Raw genomic sequence first — 21756 nt, 5'->3', positions numbered from 1 at the left:
ATGACTTTTTCTGTGTCTGTCTGCTCATCTGGGTTGTAAGCTCCACACAGCAGGAGTCACCATCCTGCTATTCCTATTTCTAGTATCTATCAGAACCCTGGTCCATGTAGTCCTTCAATTTATGTTTATAGAATGAATGAAAGAAGGGTGGTTATCTAGGTAGTAACAAGTTGTTGATGCTACTAGGAAAATACAGAAACTGTAATATCTGTGACATATTTATGAACATATGCTAATTTGCTATTATACAATGATTGCTGTTTCTCATATACAGAGTACTGAAATATGTAAAACAATTTCACTAATGGTGGGGGGAGGGAATGACAGGTTGTGTATGTTTCTCCTGTCTTTGCTGGTAGATCCTTACAGATTGTTTGTTAGATTCTAGACTAATAAAACAAAGCACAATAGAAAACTAATTTACTGTTTGCACTAGCCAAGGGATACGTCACTTTTTGTTCATTTGAAAAGTAACTGACTTATGAGTTTGTAATGCAGGGCTTACAAACTCATAAGTCAGTTACTTTTCAAATGTTATGCATTCAATTATGATATATAAATTTCATCAAAATAGACAAAATCTCTAAAATCGCCCCTAAGGCTTTCAAGAGAATTGTCACACATTACAAGATTAAACTCTAATTTGAAGATACCTGGATATGTTCTAATTATCACTTCAGAATGACAATGTGTAGGTATATTCTGCATTAAGCTGCAATTAAACAAAGCTGAGGGCTTCCCTGGTGGCACAGTGGTTGGGAGTCCGCCTGCCGATGCGGGGGACGCGGGTTCGTGCCCCGGTCCGGGAGGATCCCACATGCTGCGGAGCGGCTGGGCCCGTGAGCCGTGGCCGCTCGGCCTGTGCGTCCGGAGCCTGTGCCCCGTGGCGGGAGGGGCCACAGCAGTGAGGGACCCGCGAACCAAAAAACAAAAAAGAAAAAAGCTGAAAGGATAACCAAGAATTAACTATATATCATTGCATACATGTTTTCCTCCAAAATAATGACATAGAAATAAATTAGCTAAGTGAACAAAAATGACTTAAATCTTACAAAATATTTAAGTTGTGTTGAGGGGAGAGATCATATCCCTATTCCCATGCTAAGACAACCTCTGTCGGTACCGTCCTTCATTTCCACCATGTCATCCACACATACTCACAACCAAGAGAGATGGGATTGCTAAAGTAACTATTCAGAGTCCCAGATGTTCATTGGACCACATTTTACTAGTAGTCAGAGTCACCACATGATATGCCACCAGGTTAGCCGTGCTCAGTCAATTCCTCATTCCTGTGCTTCCTGCAGGCAGCAGACCCTGGCATGGCTGAGCCTCTCCAAGCATAAGTGATGCCCTCCATTGGAGTTTTTACCAGAGAGTTCTTCAGAGACAGCAGATCATTGATCAAATACTTAGAGCATGGCCTTGCATTCTGCTTGTACATATGCTGCCTGACTGGGAACCTGCAATGGAGAAAACAATCCCAGCTTTAACCTCTACATAGCACAAAACATGCCAAATAATCACAATTCCAACAAAAGATTTTCTTTTGTGAGTGACGTTTTCTTGAGTGACATTTTCTTCTGCCAGGGTTTTAGCTTTCTGGGAAAACCTTATCACAATGAAAAGTTATTTGGAAAATCAATAACCATATTCCCTCATCATTAGTTTCAGAAAAAGTGTCAGTTTATGCCAATAAGAGTTTGGTAGCAAAACAGCCATCTCGCGATTTTGCATAAATCTGTTTCTACTGTATACAATGGGTCCAAGTTTATAAAAAATCTCTTTTATGTAAGTCATTATGCTAATGCTTTGAGAATATGAAACTAAATAAAACACAATCCCTCTTCTTCAGGAGTCTAGAGTCTAGCAGGAAGGAAAATATTTTTCAAAAATAATTAAAATACCGGGCTTCCCTGGTAGCGCAGTGGTTGAGAGTCCGCCTGCCGATGAAGGGGACACGGGTTCGTGCCCCGGTCCGGGAAGATCCCACATGCCTCGGAGCGGCTGGGCCCGTGAGCCATGGCCGCTGAGCCTGCGCGTCCAGAGCCTGTGCTCCGCAACGGGAGAGGCCACAGCAGTGAGAGGCCCACGTACCGCAAAAAATTAATAATAATAATTAAAATACCGAAAAGAGATAATAAAAAGTAAAATGTCGTATATTCCACAGGACAAGTTCAAAAAGTGATGTAGGATTTAGTGAGCAGAGGTCAAATCTTATTAAGAAATCCACTAGGACATCAAGAAAGTGGTAATATTTGAGGTGGCCTTATAAGAGGAATAGGAGTTCATCAGGTAGAGATGGGAAGGAAGACGTTCCAGGCACAGAGGAAATGACTGGGGTATAAAAGTGCATAGAGGACAATAGTTCAGTTGGAGCCAGAGCATGAAGAGCCTTCAATGCCAGGCAAATGGGGGTGACTCACTTTCTTAAAGTCTTACTGATACCTGAGAGCTAGTCTTAGCTAATGATTTCTTTTAATAAATTTATGTATTTATTTATTTTTGGCTGTGTTGGGTCTTCGTTGCTGTGTGTGGGCTTTCTCTCTAGTTGCAGTGAACAGGGCCTACTCTTCATTGTGGTGCGCAGGCTTCTCTTGTTGTGGAACTCAGGATCTAGGGGCTTCAGTATTTGTGGCTCTCAGGTTTAGCTGCTCTGCCGCATGTGGGATCTTCCCGGACCAGGGCTCGAAGCCATGTCCCCTGCATTGGCAGGTGGATTTTTAACCACTGTGCCACCAGGGAAGTCCCTAGTCTTAGCTAGTTTTGAGTGAGTTTAACACAGAATATTTGAAATCAGCTAAGCCAGCCCTCTCCCTTTACAAATAAAAATGTCTAAGTTCCACAGAATTTTCGTGACTTACCCAAACACACATTGTTAGTGGCAGGACAGGAACAAAGCCTAAAAGACTGGATTGTAGGATATCTTAAGGCCCTTTCAGCTCTGATGTTGATAAGTCTATGACATCTCCTTACTTGAGTTGACTAATCTTTCCCCTCTGTGCTGCTTATGACTTCTTTTCAGAGATCCACTTCGCAATTTGATTATTTTTTTCTTTTGAAATGAACATTTTTCAAACATACAGAAAGACTAGGATAATGAGCACATATATACCCATCACCTAGTTTTAATATTAACATTTTGCCATTTTGTTTCATCTGTTTTTTACTGAAGTATTTGAAAGTAATAAGGCATAACATTTGTCAACATTTTGAGTATGTCTGTACTATCTAAAATTTCACATGGGGACTTCCCTGGTGGCGCAGTGCTTAAGAATCCGCCTGCAAATGCAGGGGACATGGGTTTGATCCCTGGTCTGGGAAGATCCCACATGCCGCGGAGCAATTAAACCGGAGCACCACAACTACTGAGCCTGCGTTCTAGAGCCCGCGAGCCACAACTACTGAAGACCACACGTCTAGAGCCCATGCTCCGCAACAAGAGAAGCCACCACAATGAGGAGCCCATGCACCACAACAAAGAGTAGACCCCCACTCACTACAACTAGAGAAAGCCCACGCACAGCAATGAAGACCAACGCAGCCAAAAATAAATAAAATTTTTTTAAAAATCCTAATTAAAAAAAATAGGGAGACGCAAGAGGGAGGAGATATGGTGATATATGTATAGCCGATTCACTTCATTATAAAGCACAAACTAACACACCATTGTAAAGCAATTATACTCCAATAAAGATGTTAAAAAAAAAAGTTTCACATGAATGTTTCCTTACTTTCTCAATGAAATCTCTAGACCTTCTTTTCTCCCTTTACCTCATATAAAATACCAAACATTAGTTCCTATTCATCATCTAGTCCTATTCTTTCTCTTTTTTCCAATAATACTATAGTAGATTTATGTGTAATTATTTTCTCAGGACCGCCTCCTTCTTCTGAGAACCCTGTTCCTTTCATTCCAACCAAATTGCTCTCTTAGGAGCTATCGATACAATGATGTGATACAACATCTCACAGACACACACACACACACACACACACACACACACACACACACACACACATCTCTCCCTCCTCTCAAAACAATTGATTGGTCTAGAAGAAGCCTTGTGGCCCAAGCTGGGCCAATAAGCAATTTCTCATTGGTCTTGGACTTGAAACCTAGAGAGTTGAGGTGGTCTCTCTGCAGGTGGCCAGCATTGTAAGCTGAGAAACTCAGGAGATACCAGTGGTCATGTTTCTGTTATGGGAAGAAAGATAATCTGCAGCAAGAGAGAAGAATGAGGATGACACTCAGGACAGAGGACACAAATGGAGCAAGCATCCTCTAATGTTATCATGAATTTGACTTTTTTTTGCCTAAGGTAATTTAAATTGGGATTCTGCCCCTTGCAGCCAAAAGAGCATATATGTAAGTGTGATTTGGCCTGGAGAATATTGATAGGAAGGATTAAGCAAAACCTTCTGGCTACCCCAGGCTAAAAGGTATAAATACCTCTCTACGCATCCACCCAACCCCAATTGAAAAGACGTGAAGAGAAGCTGTAACTCTGTATATGTTTTCAAGATTTATATAACTATAAATACATAAACCTATAAAAACTAATTGTACCTTATCTACTTCTTGAAACAATAGCAGACTATATTTAAAATATCATAAACTTATTTTTTCAATTGTTGATAGATTACATTTTGTGTTCAGAAATCTTCCCCCAAGCCAGACCCTGGCACGGCACACAGAAGGGAACATTTGAGACTGCAGAACATCTACATTTACCCTAGTATTGCTGCCCCACATAAGCTCCAGGTGGAAAGAAAATAGCTGAATCTTCAATGCTTACAACGTTTAATTTGATTAGCTCCATCCAGCAGAGAAATGAGGGCCATGAATGTCAGACTTTGCTATCCATCATTCAAGAGAATAGTAAGCAAGGGGCAAAGGAGGGGCCATGAGTGTTACCGTAGTAGAAGTCCCTCCTTATGGAAAAGAGGCAAGAGGAAAGGAAGTTCCTCCCTAAGGAGTGTTTGTTTAATCAGAATCCATTCCCCTCCCTTCATTGTTTAGCCTTGATGTTGTTTGGGTGGGATTGGCCTTACTGCTAGCTCTAGGGTGAGGCTTTGTGAACCTATGTCCCTTTAAGGGTTAATGATTTGAAGATGGACAATTGTCCTAAGCTGGTCTACTTAGTGTGAGGTTCAGAACTTTCATTTGATAACTGGAGGAAGGAACAACCTCTTCTCGTCTTGGATGTAAATGAGGAAGTATACAGAATTGCTGGTAGCCCTACAAGGAAAGCCAGGCCAAGGATGAAGGCAACATACAGAACAGGGCAGAGACTAGAGGAACTCTGAAAAGCAGATTATATCATGAACTCCGGATCAAATCACACAAGAAGCCAGGTCAATATCTGGGATTTGTCAGTTAATGTGAGCCAATACATTCCTTTTATTGTTTCAGCCGGTTTGAGTTATTTTCTTTTACTAGCAACTAAAAGTATGCCCCCCAAATAAGGGGATTGATCTGTAAGTTCCCTCCCAGTTAAAAATAAAATTATACATATTCTAAATCTAAAAGGAAAGAATATATAATTCCATATTCTGGAAAAAGCCCCAGTGCTATCTCTTCTCAAGGAGGTAACAACAATATGCCACTAGAATCTCAGGCAGCTAGGTCAGGCTCCACCTGAGAATCAGGGACCATAGGATGAGGAAGAAATCTTAACAGTCTGCTGTAGAGGATAGTTTCCTTGGTTGGATGGGTTCCTTCTCTAAACCAAGATTGAGAATATAAGAGTAGCGATTAAAATACAGATTTTCCATCAAAATTTAAAACACTCCTACACTCCTTTTTTTAAAACACTCCTTTTGTTTCATCAATTCTGCTTCTCAGAATCTCTCCTACAAAAATACACAAGCAAAGGATATGTGTACAGTGATATGACCTGAAACATTGTTCATGGTATTAAAAAAATGGAGACAATCTTATTTCTACCAAAAGGAAATGGTTATATAAATTATGGTATATCTATGTGGTATAATGTAAGAAAGAAGGATGCACGGATAGAAAAAAAATTATCTACTATATGGTTGAATATATAAAATATATCAAATCAAGAAAGAAAAATATAGAGTATGATCCTGTGTTAAAAAGAAACTCTATACTTATGTTTGTGCTTAGAAAATATGAAAAGCTTCTACTTTTTATTTTTCATATCTCAAATATGAAATTTATAAATTGTTAAAAAATTTTACAACAGGCATCTGTTGCAGTTTTGTAATTCAAAACCTTTCCTTTTTAAGTGTGTATGTTTCTGTGAGAAAAGATTGTCAACATTGTGAATCATGATTATTTTCATAAATAACTCAAACTTGTAACTCTTTTATTGACTTATTCTTAAGATCAATTTGAATGACTATAGATATATTCATATATGCATATATACACATGCATGCGTAAAGGAGTATGAATGTTGACAATTCATTCATTATTCAACAATTCTTATTGAGTGCCTACTGTATGCCAGGCAGTGTTCTAGTGATATGTCAATGAGTCCTATAGATATACAGTGTTGCACATAATGAGATCCAAAATAGTCTCAAGAATATAAGTAACTATAAATGTCGAAATGTAGCAAAGTATAATGTTTATGTGTGTATAATTTTCAATCATCAAAACCATTTAATTTGGCTATTCAGTGATGAACTCGATTTTGTGTTATAAATGTGTAACCTTCTTCAGTTTCAACTATAAACCTCATAGCTGAAAGCACTGAATTGAAGAGCCAGCTAAATAAAACTACGGATCTTGATTTGGGTGTGTTTTGGATCCAACATCTTTAGACCCTTACCACATGCCAGAACGTAAACCTGAGTTCTCAGTTCCAGATTTCATATACAATTTTTCTAATACTTCCTTTAAATCACAGAAATCTCACTCATCAATTCTCTCCCACCCTGAATTCAGAGGCACTTGTAATTAGTCCCACACAATTTAGTCTTGCAATATTAACTAATTCAGATATCTCAGGCATCTTTTCTTTCCAACTTGTGCAGCTGAGAGCTTATGGAGGTCAAGAACTGTTTTCTCTTTCCTCACATCCACACATCACAGTTTATTCTTTCAGAAAACTGTAAATGCATCCCTCAGCTTCCTCAACAAAGAGTGTACATTTAAACTAAAAATAGAACACAGATCCTCTGTGTTTTTCAGTCATAATCAATATGACTATTCGTGAGGCAATTATTTTAAGCTTAGCAATTTAGACATAATCCCATCATTGAATTAGGCTTGAAATCTTAGGAGGAAATTGCAGCATGTTTATTCATCTTAGTTGCTTCTAAGCAACTGTTATCCTCCAAGCTTAGAACCCCCTCCATGATTTCTAGGGAGCAATTTTAGATTACATAATACTTTTTGGAATACATTCTGGAAAGTACCTATTCTGTTTTAGGAAAACTATAGCCTCTCTCTCTCTCTCTCACTTTTTTAAAAGAATTCTCCTATGACTATTTCCTTGAACTTCAGACTCCAGCGATAAGTAAAGGTAACAAGAAAGATGCCGGGAGAAAAGCCAATTTAATTGTGCTATCCTGAATAATTGTTTCTGACTTCCAGCTTGCCCATTGTGATTTTTTTGGCAGGAAAGAAATTAATATCAGACTCCAACAACCTTCAAACAAGTAAAAATTATAATCTGGTTGGTGCCTATTTAAAGTAACAGAATCCAAGGCAACACAAGAGGCTTAATTTTAGATATGCATGTTATTAACTAAGAGTAGGAAAGAGCATTATCTAGTAGTGAAGAACCAAGAGCATGAAACAACCATTTTAAATTTATACTCCCATTTCTTCAAGGTTTGAGATGGATAACATAACTTCAACTTTCTGTATTAAGCTGTCCTGTCCTTAAATTTAGTTAAAAGTTAAGTTTGCTTAACTTTTTATCACTTTACAAAATTGCTATCTAGGCTTATAAAACACCAAACTCCTTGTCTTAGTTCAGGCTGCAATTATCATAGACTGGGAGGTTTAAATAATAAAAATTTATTTTTCACAGTTCTGAAGGCTGAGAAATCCAAGATCAAAGTGGCAGCAGATTGGGTGTCTGGGGAGAGCCCTCTTCCTGGTTTGCAGACGGCCGTCTTCAAGTTGCGTCTTCACGTGTGGCGAGGGGGTGGTGGTGGCAGGAGTATCTTATTCAGGGTGTAAAAATAATTTATAGCTAGAAATGTTAAAATATTGTGGAACCACCTTTTCAACATCGTTGGGTAAAAAGTGAGTTCTGGAGACGCCTCTAAGGCAAAATATGCCCAGATTACAATAATGAACTAAGTTAAAACAGAATTTAAAATTTTTCACCTAAAACAAGTAAATTACTGAAAAATGAAAAACTTGCATGGTTAACATCTGAATTTAGACACTAAAATGTCTGTCTTGTCTAGTGATGTATTACTAGGCAGTAGCTACACAAAGGTAGCAATTAATGTGACAACAGTTGAACATTAAGACCAAATTAGGGGGAATTATTTACTCTCATTGCTATAATTGGAAGTGTACAGGAGGCACCCAGAAGCTGCGATAAAGGAGATTATGGATAAATACACACTACTTTTTCTATTCGTCTTGAAATGTACAATTTTACAGAATCCTTTAAAGAAAAAAGACCCTAAAGCAAGTGAAATATAGAAAACAATTTACAGTCTTGTATCCTGTGTCCTTTTTTTGAACAGCAACACTCTCTAAACATTGGATAAATATTGAACTCTTTTCTTGAAACATACACAAAGTAGAAAGAATGGAATAATGAGTCCCCATGTATTGATTACCTGGATTCAACATTTATCGATATGTGGTCTATCTTGTTTCATTTATAATCCCACTGTCTCCTCACCCCCACTGCACTAGATTATTGGAAATCAACTGTCAGATATAATATCATCTCACCAGAAAATACTGTAGTATGTATATCTAAGAGATTGACTCTTTTTTTAAAGGCACAATCATAATGCCATTTTCAAACATAAAAAAATGAATACCTTAATACCAAATAATATACAGTAAGTAATATTAAAATTCTTACTGACAGTCACCTAGTTTAGATAATAGTAGTAATACAAAATTTTTTTTCAGATTGAAGTTGCAGGAATTTGAATTTTGAGTTTAAGTATTTCCACGTATTGTTTTATTGTGTTGAAATTATGTTAAATAAGTATCTGTTATAAGTCACATTCCCATATGTGATAGGTTGGTTGGTTGGGTGGTTGATTTTATCTGAGGAGTAGAAATGAAGCAAGTTGATTATTACAGGACAAGAAACAGAGCAAAACGGAAACCCAACGTCTCTGCTTTTTTTTTTTTTTTTGCGGTACGCAGGCCTCTCACTGTTGTGGCCTCTCCCGTTGCGGAGCACAGGCTCCGGACGTGCAGGCTCAGCGGCCATGGCTCACGGGTCCAGCGGCTCCGCGGCACGTGGGATCTTCGCGGACCGGGGCACGAACCCGTGTCCGCTGCATCTGCAGGCGGACTCTCAACCACTGCACCACGAGGGAAGCCCATGTCTCTGCTTTTGAAAACAATTTCTCTGAACCCGTAATGAGAGGAGAAATATTTTAACATCCACCTTCCCAGCACCACAGCTCACTTTCAGCTGGCTTTACACTGCTATAGTTGCACTCTGTTAAAATATTAAAATTCCTCTTAAAAGGTGAGAACTTACCTTAGCGCCTCCTCCTCCTCCTCCTCCTCCCCCAACCCGCCCACTGGCTTCTCCTGCCCTGAGTGGAGCAGGCCTGGACTGTGGTTGGCAACTCTGCCGGCACCCTAGTGGACATGGTTGATGCCCACCCGGTCTCCCTCACCCTGTGCAATCCCACAGAAAACCTGCCGTTGTTACTCCTGGGAACTGCAGCCTCCACAGGGTACCACGCTGGTTGTTACGTATATTAAATGTCACTTTTTACCTAAATCCCTTTATTATTTCCTCCTGTTTGGGAGTTCAGGTGAATTTAGTTTAGGGCGAATGAGATAAGCCAGGATTTCAGAGTCAGACCTGGTTCAGATCAGGATCTATCTCCTGCGTTCTAGGCAAACTCTGAATTATAATGTCTTCACCTGTAAAATGGAGACAGTAATATCTAACTCATTGGATTGGAGGGAGTATTAAAGGAGGTCATCTTTCAATGTCCAAACGTCTAAATTTCTGACATAGAACTTGACTTTCGGTACCAAACCTCCTCCTCACACAGTTCTCCCCATTTCAGTTCATGGCATCACCATCCACATTTGCTTAGGCCCCAAACCAGAAGCCATTCTTGACTCTTTTCTTCCTCTTACTACTAACATCTAAACCCCCAGGAATGGAGTCTACCTTCAAACCACTTTGTACTACCTCCATTGCTATTATTCTAGTTCAGCAGCAGTCCTCAACCTTTTTGGTCTCACGGTCCCTTCACCCTCTTGGAAACTAGTATTGTAGACTCCCAAGACCTTTGTTTATGTGAGTTATATTAATACTTATCATTAGTATTAGAAATCTGAGCTGAAACAATTTAAAATATTTATTTGCCCATTAAAAAATAAGTCCATATCATGTTAATATAAATAATATATTTTTCTAAGTAGACATATCTCCTCACAAAATTTAGAGAGAATAGTGGCATTGCTTTACTCTTTTGCCAATCTCTTTAATGTCTGACTTTAAAAAAAAAAAGGTTGCATTTTCACATCTACTTCTGCGTTCAATCTGCTGCAATATCACATGTCACTACCCTCTGGAAAATTCTTTTATTTATTTATTTTTGGCAGCATTGGGTCTTCATTGCTGCATGCAGGCTTTCTCTGGTTGGGGTGCGCGGGCTTCTCGTTGCGGTGGCTTCTCTTGTTGCAGAGCATGGGCTCAGTAGTTGTGGTGTGTGGGCTCAGTAGTTGTGGCTCAAGGGCTCTAGAACACAACCTCAGTAGTTGTGGCACATGGGCTTAGTTGCTCCATGGCATGTGGGATCTTCCCGGACCAGGGATCGAACCTGTGTCCCCTTCATTGGGGACTGTGCCACCAGGGAAGCCCATCGTCTGGAAAATTCTACTGTATACTCATGAAAGAAGGAGAATAAGAAAGGCAAGTAATGTCTTAGTGTTATTATGAAAATACTTTTGACCCTGCAGACGCACTAAAATGTCTCAGAGGGATCTCCAGGTCTCCCCAGACAACACTTTTTAACATTTAAAAATATGGAGCTATACTTACCATAAACTTCACTTACCATACTTTTTAAGATCAACAGGGGATTCACTGGTGGTCCAGTGGTTGAGAATCTCGCTTCCAATGCTGGGAGCCTGGGTTCGATCCCCAGTCGGGGAACTAAGATCCTATAAGCTGTGTGGCACAGCCAAAAAGAAAAAACGAAAAGATCGACAGTTCAATAGTTTTCAGCATGTTTACAAAGTTGTGCAATAATCACCATTATCTAATTCCAGACATCTTTATCACTCCATTAGCAGTCTTTACCCATTGCCCCTCATACCAGCCCGTGATAACCACTAATCTACTTTCTTTTTCTATGGATTTGCCAATTCTGGGTGCTTGATAAAAGTTAAATTGAACTTTAGTTGGTCTTTTCTGTCTGGCTTCTTTTACTTAGCATAATATTTTCAAAGTTCATATGTAGCATGTATCAGTACTTCATTTGTTCATATAGCTTAATAATATTCCATTACATGAATATACTACATTTTATTTATTCATCAATTGGGTTGTTTCCACTTTTTGGCCATTATCAATAATGTTGCTATGAACATTAATGTGCAAGCTTTTGTGTGGATATGTATTTTCAGTTCTCTTGGGTATATACCAAGGAGTAGAACTGCTAGGTCATAGAGCAACTCTATGTTTAACTGTTTGAGGAAACACTAAGCTGACAAGACCACACTTTGAGAATCGCTTCCCTAGTCTGAGCTATCCTCACCTACTGCCTGGGCCATTGCCTAATTTCCCTGATCTTGCCTGGTGCCCCTACAGTTTTTACTCCACGCAGATGCCAGAGCCATCCTTTTCAGAGACCACATTAGAGAATATCACTCCATTCTGTAAAACTCTCCAATAGTTCCCCATTCTACATAGAATAAAATCCAAACTCCTCCAGGGCCCAGACATAATCTAGTCCCGGCCTACCTCTCTGACTGCATCTCCTCACCATCTCCAGAACGTGCTTCCTTCTAATCATTCAGATCTCTACCTGAAAGCAACTTCCTTAGAAGGTGTTTACTTATTTGTTTAATTGTTAATTTTCACCACTATATCCAGTTCCTAGAACTGTCACATGGTAGACAATCAATAAATATTTTGGAATGAGCACATTAATAAAAGGCAAAGGCATCTGGTGTTCCAGTTATCTATTGCTGCATAACAAACTATCCCCAAACTTAGTGATTTAAAACAACTGTTCAATTTGGCTAGGCTCAGCTATGTGATTTTTCTATTGATCTTGCCAGTGGTCACTTGGGTATCTGCAATCAGCTGGCATATTGACTGGGGGCTGGGCTCAGTGGGGCCTCCTTCTCCCTGGCCACATGACCTCTTCATTTGTCTCTACAACAAGGTAATTGGATTTCTTCCACGGCAGCCCAGGGCTCCCAACGGCAAAAAGTGGAAGCTACTGCCCTTTCAAGACGTAATCTTGGACCTAGCACAGCATCACTTCTGCCATATTCTATTGGTTAATAGTGTCAACAAGGCTAGCCCAGATTCAAGGGACTACATACGGTCTTCAATACCAGGAAGAGTGTTTCATGGGGTTGGGCGGGCGAACCAGTGAAATTGACAAGCACACCATGCAAAGGCACAGTACATTTAACCTTTCATTATTATGACCATCTGGTAGCTGGAGAGCAAGTAAATCCTCTTAAAAGGGTTTGGCTGTATTGCAAATTACAGTATCTTTCCTAATGTAGAGTTGTATGAATAAGAATAAGAGAAAGCTTATGAATTATTTTGAGTACAGGAGTCTTTGCTGCAATTTGATTGAAAAGAATACACCTAGATATGGAAATATTTTATTAGATTTATTAGATCTTTGTAGCTTTATTTGTTAACATGGAATTCTAAGGGAATCCTTACCCAGGCTGCACAGTACAGTAGTAAAAGACTCTGGAGTCTGGCTACATGGGTCTGAGTCCTGGTCAGATGCTTATTGCTGGTGATCTTGCACAAGTTTCTTAACCTTTTCCAGCTTCAGTCTCCTCATCTGTAAAACAATACCTGCATTATGGGTTTTTGAGAATTAAGTTAGTTATTACCTGTAAAGTACAGGATAATGCCACATAATGCCTGGTAGATAAGCATTTGTTAAATAAAACTCCGATTTCAGGAAAAAAGAATACTGAAATGTTAATTCTAAGAATACCAGCAGTTACATTAATCAACCAGTAGATAAGTTTGTTTTTTTTTTAACTCGCCAAAAGGCAATCGCCCTAAATCAAAGTAATCTAAACACTTCCCTCCTCCAGGTTTTCTCCAGTCATTAACTATTCAAACACAACTAGTGGTCATGACAACTAATCAGATAGCTCTTTTTTAAAATTTGTTTTTGCAATTATTTAATCAGACTTTTTAAAGACTTTGACCTTTATTGCAGTTTCTTTCACCTTCCTTAATAAGTTTTAAAAGGCCTTCAAAAAAAAGACACAGTAATGACTGGCAAGTTAAACATTGGAGAGCATTGCCCATTGAAAGGTTGGATTTGGCTGTGAAGGGCTGGAGGTCGCCTACAGCTATGACTGTCATAGTCCCAGGCGGGCTGGTTGGTCCCTAGTCTCCCAGACCCAGGTTAAATTCGGGGCCACTCCAGGAACTTCACATGCAGTTTGATTAGCATAGACTATTCCAGACTCCGCAGCCTCTTTCTTCACATACAAAACATGGAGTCCCCAGGCAAACAGGGGCCGTGAGACTGGAGGTAAACTAGGTTCTCACTAGAGCATTCTAGGATAAATTCCCACACTAAATTACCACTGACAATCTTAGAAACTCTGGATAAGATGGAGTCATTATGAAAAAGATTAAATAAAATATCATCTTATGTTTACATGTCATAGTAGCTTTTTAAAGCGTTTTCAGTCTCATATCATGAACAGCCTTAGGAACGTAGCAAGGGTAATATAATAATTATTGATTCCGTGACAATCAGCATACCGAAGATGACAGGTCATAACAGAAAGTTAATTATAAATAAGTATATCTGTGGATCCTCTGACCTGGCAGCTTATCTGAATGAGTGAACTACAGGAAGAACTGTGTTCTCCCCATATCTTTCCTGCACTTCTTCAGTACATGTACCTGCCAAGTACTGAGCACTGACAATTAAAGCTTTAATTCTCTTCTTTTCTTCTCATTTTCATTTTTCATGAAGCTGTAACAATAAAGAGGAAAATGGAAGTCATGCAGAATCTTACCACCTCAAGGCAATTATTTTCATTTCTACATATTTCCTTCCAGACTTTGTCCAGATGTGTGCAGGTTTTTACATAATTATCATCATAGTGCACATGCTTTTTTAAAAAAATTAATTATTTTATTTTTGGCTGAGTTGGGTCTTCATTGCTGCGCACGGGTTTATCTCTAGTTGTGATGAGCAGGGGCTACTCTTCTTTGCAGTGTGCGGACTTCTCACTGTGGTGGCTTCTCTTGTTGCGGAGCGTGGGCTCTAGGCACGCGGGTTTCAGTAGTTGTGGCACATGGGCTCAGTAGTTGTGGCTCACGGGCTCAGTAGTTGTAGTGCACAGGCGTAGTTGTGGCGCACAGGCTTAGTTGCTCCGCGGCATGTGGGATCTTCCTGGACCAGGCCTTGAACCTGTGTCCCCTGCATTAGCAGGCGGATTCTTAACCACTGCGCCACCAGGGAAGCCCCTGCATGTGCTTTTGAATTTTACATTTTCTCTTTTTATAGCAACACTTGTTCATGTTGTTTCATAATCTTCTCAATTATTATGGCTTTTTATTCCTGTTAGTTGGTGTGTGACAGTTGACTTAGTCATTTAGCCATTGGTAGACATGTAGGTTGTTTCCACTGTTTTGGGGTTTTTTTCTACAAAAGTCATAATGAACTTCTGTGTTTTTATACCGTCTTTCTCATTATTTCCATGTGATACATTCCTTAGAAGATTATGGGTTGTGGCAGACTGTATGTTCTAAAGATGGCCACAAAATATCTCCCAACCCCATTGCTCTTCTGCAACGAGAACTTGACACTGTCCTTAGACCTCCACAGGCTCTGTGACTGCTTTGACCATCGAATATGGCAATAGTGCCATAGTGCACCTGTTTCGGGTACAGCCCTTAATTGGCCTAGTAACATCTATTTCCTGCTCCTAATAAGTGCAACTTTCTTGAGATCACCATGCTATGAGAAGCCCAAGCCACATAAAGAAGCTCTGGGGTCTGAAGCCCCAGGTGGACAACAAGAAAAGCCCAGGAGCATCAAGACATCAGACCCATGAGCAAACACGCCACCTCAGAAGTGTAGGGGCAGACCTGACGGCCCCACGTGAAGGCAGGCGGACAGACTGCCCAGGGGAGTCCTCCTCAAACTCCTTACCTGTAAAACCGCATGCAAATAAATGGTTGTATTAAGCCCTACATTTTGTGATAGTTAGCTAGTAATATGTATTTGAAACATAGGTCAAAGATAAAAAAAAATTTTCCTAAATGCTGGCAAAAGCATTTCTAACAGGATCGAAACAGTTTATACCAGAGGTCCCCAACCTTTTCGGCACCAGGGACCAGCTTCACAGAAGACAGTCTTTCCACAGACTGTGGGGGGCGGGGGGGTCAGGGCATGGGGATGGTTCAGGCCGGCAATGCTCCTCTGAGGCTAAGAGAGCCTCACGTCTTATTCCCCCCACTTTAAGCTCTGCTCATCTTCAAGCAAAACTAATACTTACCATTCACCTACTTTGTATTTAAACACATGCTCTTTGAACTCACGTGAAGAAAGGAACCAGAGAGGACGGAGTGTGTGGGGACACCTGCCCAGTACATTAAAGATAAACACATGCTTGAATCATACATTCATTCCAAAACCTATTATGTGTTAGGCATATTGATTCTGCCAGTTAGGACTGAGTATACAGTGACAGAAACTAACTCAGACTGGGCTCAGATGAATGGGAATTTATCAGCACACAGAATTGAGGACTGGTTTCAGGAAAGGCCTAACTCAGGGCTCAAAGAGCGCGAAGAAGAAACAGATTTCTCTGTTGGCTGACTCTTCTCTCCTCTGTGTGCTGGTTCTGTTCTCAGGCTCTGAGTCGCTGGTTGAAGCAGTAGCTCCAGCCTCACAGCCTCTTAGGTTCAAGTGCAACGAAAGGGAGAGAGAGAGAGAGCTCCAGAGAGCTGCAGCACAAGTCCCGGGATTCAACGGCTGGACCATCTGAGGTCTTGCGCCCATTTCTGAACCAGTTGTGGTGGCCTGGGGATGAGGATGTACTGACTGGCTTAAGCTGGGCCCCAAGTTCTATGCCCGGTGCTGAGTCAGCGTCACTGGGAGCACAGGGACTAGAAGTGGGGGAGGGGGTACTCTGCCCAAGATGTGCTATGAGCGACACATTCTCCCTCCTTGCAGGAATTCTCTGCAGACAGTAGGGCATCACTGAGAGCAGTATTGGTTCACAACCTCATTTGACTAAATACTCAGCTCACCCCCACCCCTCTATTTAATCAATGCCTCCCTCTAAAAGTGTTATCTTTACACACGCGGTCCACACTGCTTCAGCCTTCCTTTAATGCGCTGGATGCGAGGATATTTCTAAATGTTTGGTCACATCTCCTTTGAGATGCCACAGACTACCCTTCTCTATAGGAGGAAGCAGCCTCTAGGGGAAGGAAGGAGGCCAACAGATGAAAGGTTACTTCTTTCCTTCCACCCCTAGGAAGATTCATAATTAGAACCTTCCTAGATGTAAAGAAAAAGGGCCAGAGCCAGCTTTCCAAAAGCGGAGGGACAGGTATTTTCCCAAAGGAGGGAGGTGGATCAGACAAGTCAGTAAAGTTCCCGCCCGTTACAGGATCCTCTGATTCACACCCTCTCTCAGAACAGGCAGGGTTTGGTTTTATTTTCAAGAAGGGGAGAGGGCATTGGCTCCTGACAGGCAGGGAGCAGGGGAGACAAGTCCCTTCGGGAAAGAGGAAGGGGCGGGGCTGGGAGGGTGGCGGGACCCACTGCGCCCACTTCCCAGCTGCAAGCGTCAGGCTGCTGCTTCTCACACCCCGCTTGGATTCTGAGCATTTTCATAAATCCGCAAAATTAGCTCAGATCGTCAGCTTGTACTTGACAGCTTTATTCCTTCGGCTTTTGCAAGGGAAAGTAAATCAAAGCTTGACTGCTCAGAACGTGGCAGGAGCGTGTAATAAGGACGTTCCGCAAGGTGGGGGGCAGGCGTGGGCAGCCTCTCAGGGTCTACCCCAGATCCAGGCCGCCTCCAGGGCACGTCGCAAATTGTAGGAATTACAATTACACCCTCTCCACGGTGGACTATATGAGCAGCCCTCAAGCCGTGTCAACGGAGAAGGAAAGGCTACGCAAGGAGAGGACAGAATGAGAGAGAGATTTTCCAGGTGCAGGGTGCCCTGGCTGGAAAGCCCTGACACGCCAGCCAAACGCTGGAACCCATACAGGCGAAGTGAAGAAAGCAGTACAGCTTACTTCGGGGGGTGGGGGGGGGCAGGGCAGAGGGTGCTCTGCAGGGGGCGTGGGCGGAACAGCATTTCAGCGCTGAGACTCCCCAAAGCACCAGCAGAGAGCTGGGCCCTCAACACGGGTTCAACTAAAGCACGGTTTCAGCCTTTGTGCTGATGTTGCCTCATTTCAAGTTTTATTTCTTATTGATCCACTTGTAGGTCAGAAGCAATGCAAGAGCCACACAAGTTACACAACGCGTATGTTCTAAACAGTCCAGTCTGCCGAGGGCTTTGCAAATAAACCTGCTCTTCCCTGGCCCTTCTGCCTTACAGACCTCAGCCTCTGTGTAAGGATCCAGGATCTCTCAGGTCAAGCCCAAATTTCATCCTTTATCTGAAACACAGCACTTTGAGAAATGGGAAACATGTAATTTGCAACCTGACAACGCTGAATTTTACCTGAGCCCTGGGATCCTGGAACACGTTGGTGAGGATTAAGAAATCCCCCAACAGTCTTTGCTTAATGCCAAGACCGGTCCTTTCTCATCTGACTTAAGATGCCCCCTGTTCACCTGTGACAAGGCCAGACACAGACCCTCATGATTCCCTTGCTTTGCCTCATAAATGATTAGCTGAACCGCTTGTCCCCATTGATCAATGCAACAAAACACTGTTAACCAAACTTTGGTTAAGCTCTCTCCTTCCTCCAGGCCCTTGAACTTTGGCCCACCCTCAGCTTCTGAGAATAGGCTGACCTCAGGGTCAAACGTTCTCTGATCTACCATCCGCTCGTGCCACTCTTTCATCCCACTTTCCCGAGCCCAGCTCTTTCCAGGCTTGTTTACTCCTCTCTATAACGAGGAAAATTTTTTTGCCTAACTCTGAGATGTTTGCAGATCTATGGTCACAGCCCTCTCTCACAGCAGTAGTTCCCCTCACCCCTTGCAATAATTCTTTGGAATACAAGTATCTCCTTACTAAGTCTGGAATATATATGTTTTGGACAAACCAGAAATGAAAGACAACCCATCAGCTTCCTTTATGAGCATATGTTGATAGTAGAAGTTTTTTAAATAATTGTTTGATTCTTCAGTCCCCTAAATGGGTTTCCAGAGTGCACTGACCATTGTGACCTCTGACAAATAATGAATAGGGTAGATTAGTCTAAGTTAAATGCCTATCATGTGTTAGGCACTGTTGTGTTTACATATGTTATCTCATTTAATTTCCCCAGTTTCCAGAAGAGATAGGTACTAATTTTACTTTCTTTTACAAAAGAGGAAACAGGCACAGAGAAGCTAAATAACTTATCCAAGGTCACACAGCCAGTGAATGGCAGAGCTGGGATGCAAAGTCAGGTCGGTCCAAGGTCACAGTTCAGGCATTAGCCATCATGCCATGGGCTTTCCTGGGGGTGACTTCCTGGGATGCTCCTTCTAACAGCTGGCACCCCTGTGGATAGGAAGCATGTGAAAAAAAGAAAGAAAGAAAGAAGAAGAATCCCGACAGCTGTCAGCTGGGAACCGGCTTGGCCTCCACAGCTGGGAACTGGTTTTACACCTACCAATCCCAAACCGTTTCGCAGACTAGCACTGTCTCCTGAGATCACTCTGTGGGGTGAGACAGAGACCACTCTGCAACTGTGCCTTTAGCACAAGCCAAAACAGCTGAGAGAACCACAGAAACGAGCAGACAACCACCCCCCATCCCCTTCCCCCGCCCCCACCCCGCCTTCCTGGTTAACATGAGCAATTACCACTTCTTTACGGGTGACAGCGTTAGCTAGATGCCGTTCCTGTCACCTCTTCGATGAAAATCATTAAGATACTCAATCACCAAATCATTAAGATACCCCCACTTTCTTTTTTTTTGATACCCCCACTTTCTGACAGCACCCAATCCGGAGCAATCCTCACTCTGCTGAACGCTTCCCCAAATCATCTAACAGAAACCCCAATCCTATTATAAGCCCTCCCAATTCTCTCTTGTCTAGATGCGGCACAGTTCCACGGTGTTTACAGTCGCCCTTGCTTTGTTTGACTACAGGTGGGAACCTGGCGGGCTGTGCGCCACCTGGTGGTTGTATCATGTAATCGCAGGAGCGTCTGTCTGGGAAGTTCCTCAAAGCCCACTCCCTTTCCCCTCTCTGCTTTGCAGTCCTCCTCCTTCCCTCTTCTTAACCTCTCCCCCAGCTCTCTTCCCCCATCCCCCAGTCTCCCTCTGGAAAAGGCTTTATTTCCTTTGGGATAGTGTGAATTGTTTACCATACTGAAGAGGTCTCTCTAACTTAGTTATCTTCAACTCAACTTCACCAGCTGGGGAATCTCAAGCCTCAGCCTTTACAGTCCCTGTGCTTTCTCAATACACCTGAAAAGGGAGGAAGGGGGTCAGCAGAGGCCTCTGTGGGTACAGTTAGGCTCTCTCTATGGGAATAGGAACTCCAGAAGCATCGCTACCACAGCTCCTCTTCCCAAAGTTTGCACCCTTGAAATGAAGGATAAAACTGTTCAGTTAAATTATTCTTCTTACTAATATTCCCAAACACGAATCACAAAAAGACACACACACACACACACCCACACACACACACACACACACACACACACACACACACACAAACTCTTGGGACTTCCCTGGTGGCGCAGTGGTTGAGAGTCTGCCTGCCGATGTAGGGGACACGGGTTCGTGCCCCGGTCCGGGAAGATCCCACATGCCGCGGAGCGGCTGGGCCCGTGAGCCATGGCCGCTGAGCCTGCGCGTCCGGAGCCTGTGCTCCACAACGGGAGAGGCCACAACGGTGAGAGGCCCGTGTACCGCAAAAAAAAAAAAAAAAAGAATCTGCCTGCAGACGCAGGGCACATGGGTTCGAGCCCTGGTCCGGGAGGATCGCACATGCCACGTAGCAACTAAACCTGTGCGCCACAACTACTGAGCCTGAGCTCTAGAGCCCACGAGCCAAAACTACTGAGCCTGCGTGCCACAACTACTGAGCCCACACGCCTAGAGCCCACGCTCTGCAACGAGAAGACACCGCAATGAGAAGTCCGCGCACCAGAATGAAGAGTAGCCCCTGCTCGCCGCAACCAGAGAAAGCCGGTGGGCAGCAACAAAGACCCAACGCAGCCATAAAAAAATAAATAAATAATTAAAAAAATAAAAACCTCTGGATTAGTGCAGAATATTGTCTCTAAATTTAAAAGTTTATTTTTGTTGTGACTTTCTTTTATTACCTATAATAAAACATGTCCTACGTAACAACCCATGGCTGTGGCCCAGATGAAATAATGACAGCAGCACATTTCTGGAACTGTTTTTGGTTACATGAATATAAGATGATGATGTGGAAACTCAAATGGACATGATGATATTACTGCAGCAGGCTAAAGGCGATGACTGCTCTACATGGCAACACGGTAATGAAAATGGATGGCATCGTCACGTACTAACTTCCGTTATAATTACACCACAGGACGTTTCTTAAATTATGTGATTGGAGCACATTAATACAGTTTTCTATGACACTGCTTTACCTACTTCCTAAAGCAATCCTCTCCTATGGTAAAAATCAATGTGAATTTTTTCAGATTTGTATTTTTTCTAGATATTTTCAGGTTATTTTAGAAAACACAAAACCTGTATTACTTAATGAAATGATAGGTTTTTTTTAGTATATGATGTGATATTTTCTAATAGTACTGCAATGACTGACAGTTCATGTCTATACATCACTTTTAAAGTTCCACAAATAATTCACTGAGAAATAAATTCTCATGTAAAAATTAAAATTCAGAAAAATACAGAGTAAATGTTAAAAGTCACCCATCAGTCCCAACCCCTCCCCCAAATCTCACTCCCCTTCCCTACAATAACCACTATTACCACTTTTGTGTGCTCCCTTCCAGATCTTTTTTTTTTTGCATTTACACTCACATATACGCACATATTTTGCAGATAACAATAGTAAACGTTTCTTCCATATTGATGCGTTTAAGATACACTATTTAATTCTTGTAGGGGAGGCAATATTTTACCTCTATCCTCTTAGAGTTTTCATCTGGGCATGAGAATTAAATTGACATGAAGCAGATTAACCAGAGAAAAGCATACAAATTTATTTAGTATAAGTTTT

At 41.7% G+C, this 21756-nt stretch overlaps 1 long non-coding RNA gene across 1 annotated transcript; it reads right to left on the bottom strand.

Annotated features, from left to right (window-relative positions):
- Positions 1-1371: 1371 nt before the first annotated feature.
- On the bottom strand, positions 1372-13192 carry LOC132529095 (uncharacterized). Its single transcript, XR_009543376.1, has 3 exons — positions 13071-13192; positions 11218-11330; positions 1372-1463 (listed from the first exon to the last, which is right to left on the bottom strand). It is a non-coding gene; the product is annotated as an uncharacterized LOC132529095 (long non-coding RNA).
- Positions 13193-21756: the final 8564 nt, after the last annotated feature.

Source organism: Lagenorhynchus albirostris, chromosome 11 (genome assembly GCF_949774975.1).
Source record: "Lagenorhynchus albirostris chromosome 11, mLagAlb1.1, whole genome shotgun sequence".
NCBI lineage: Eukaryota > Metazoa > Chordata > Mammalia > Artiodactyla > Delphinidae > Lagenorhynchus > Lagenorhynchus albirostris.
This window is presented reverse-complemented; position numbering and strand designations above follow the sequence as displayed.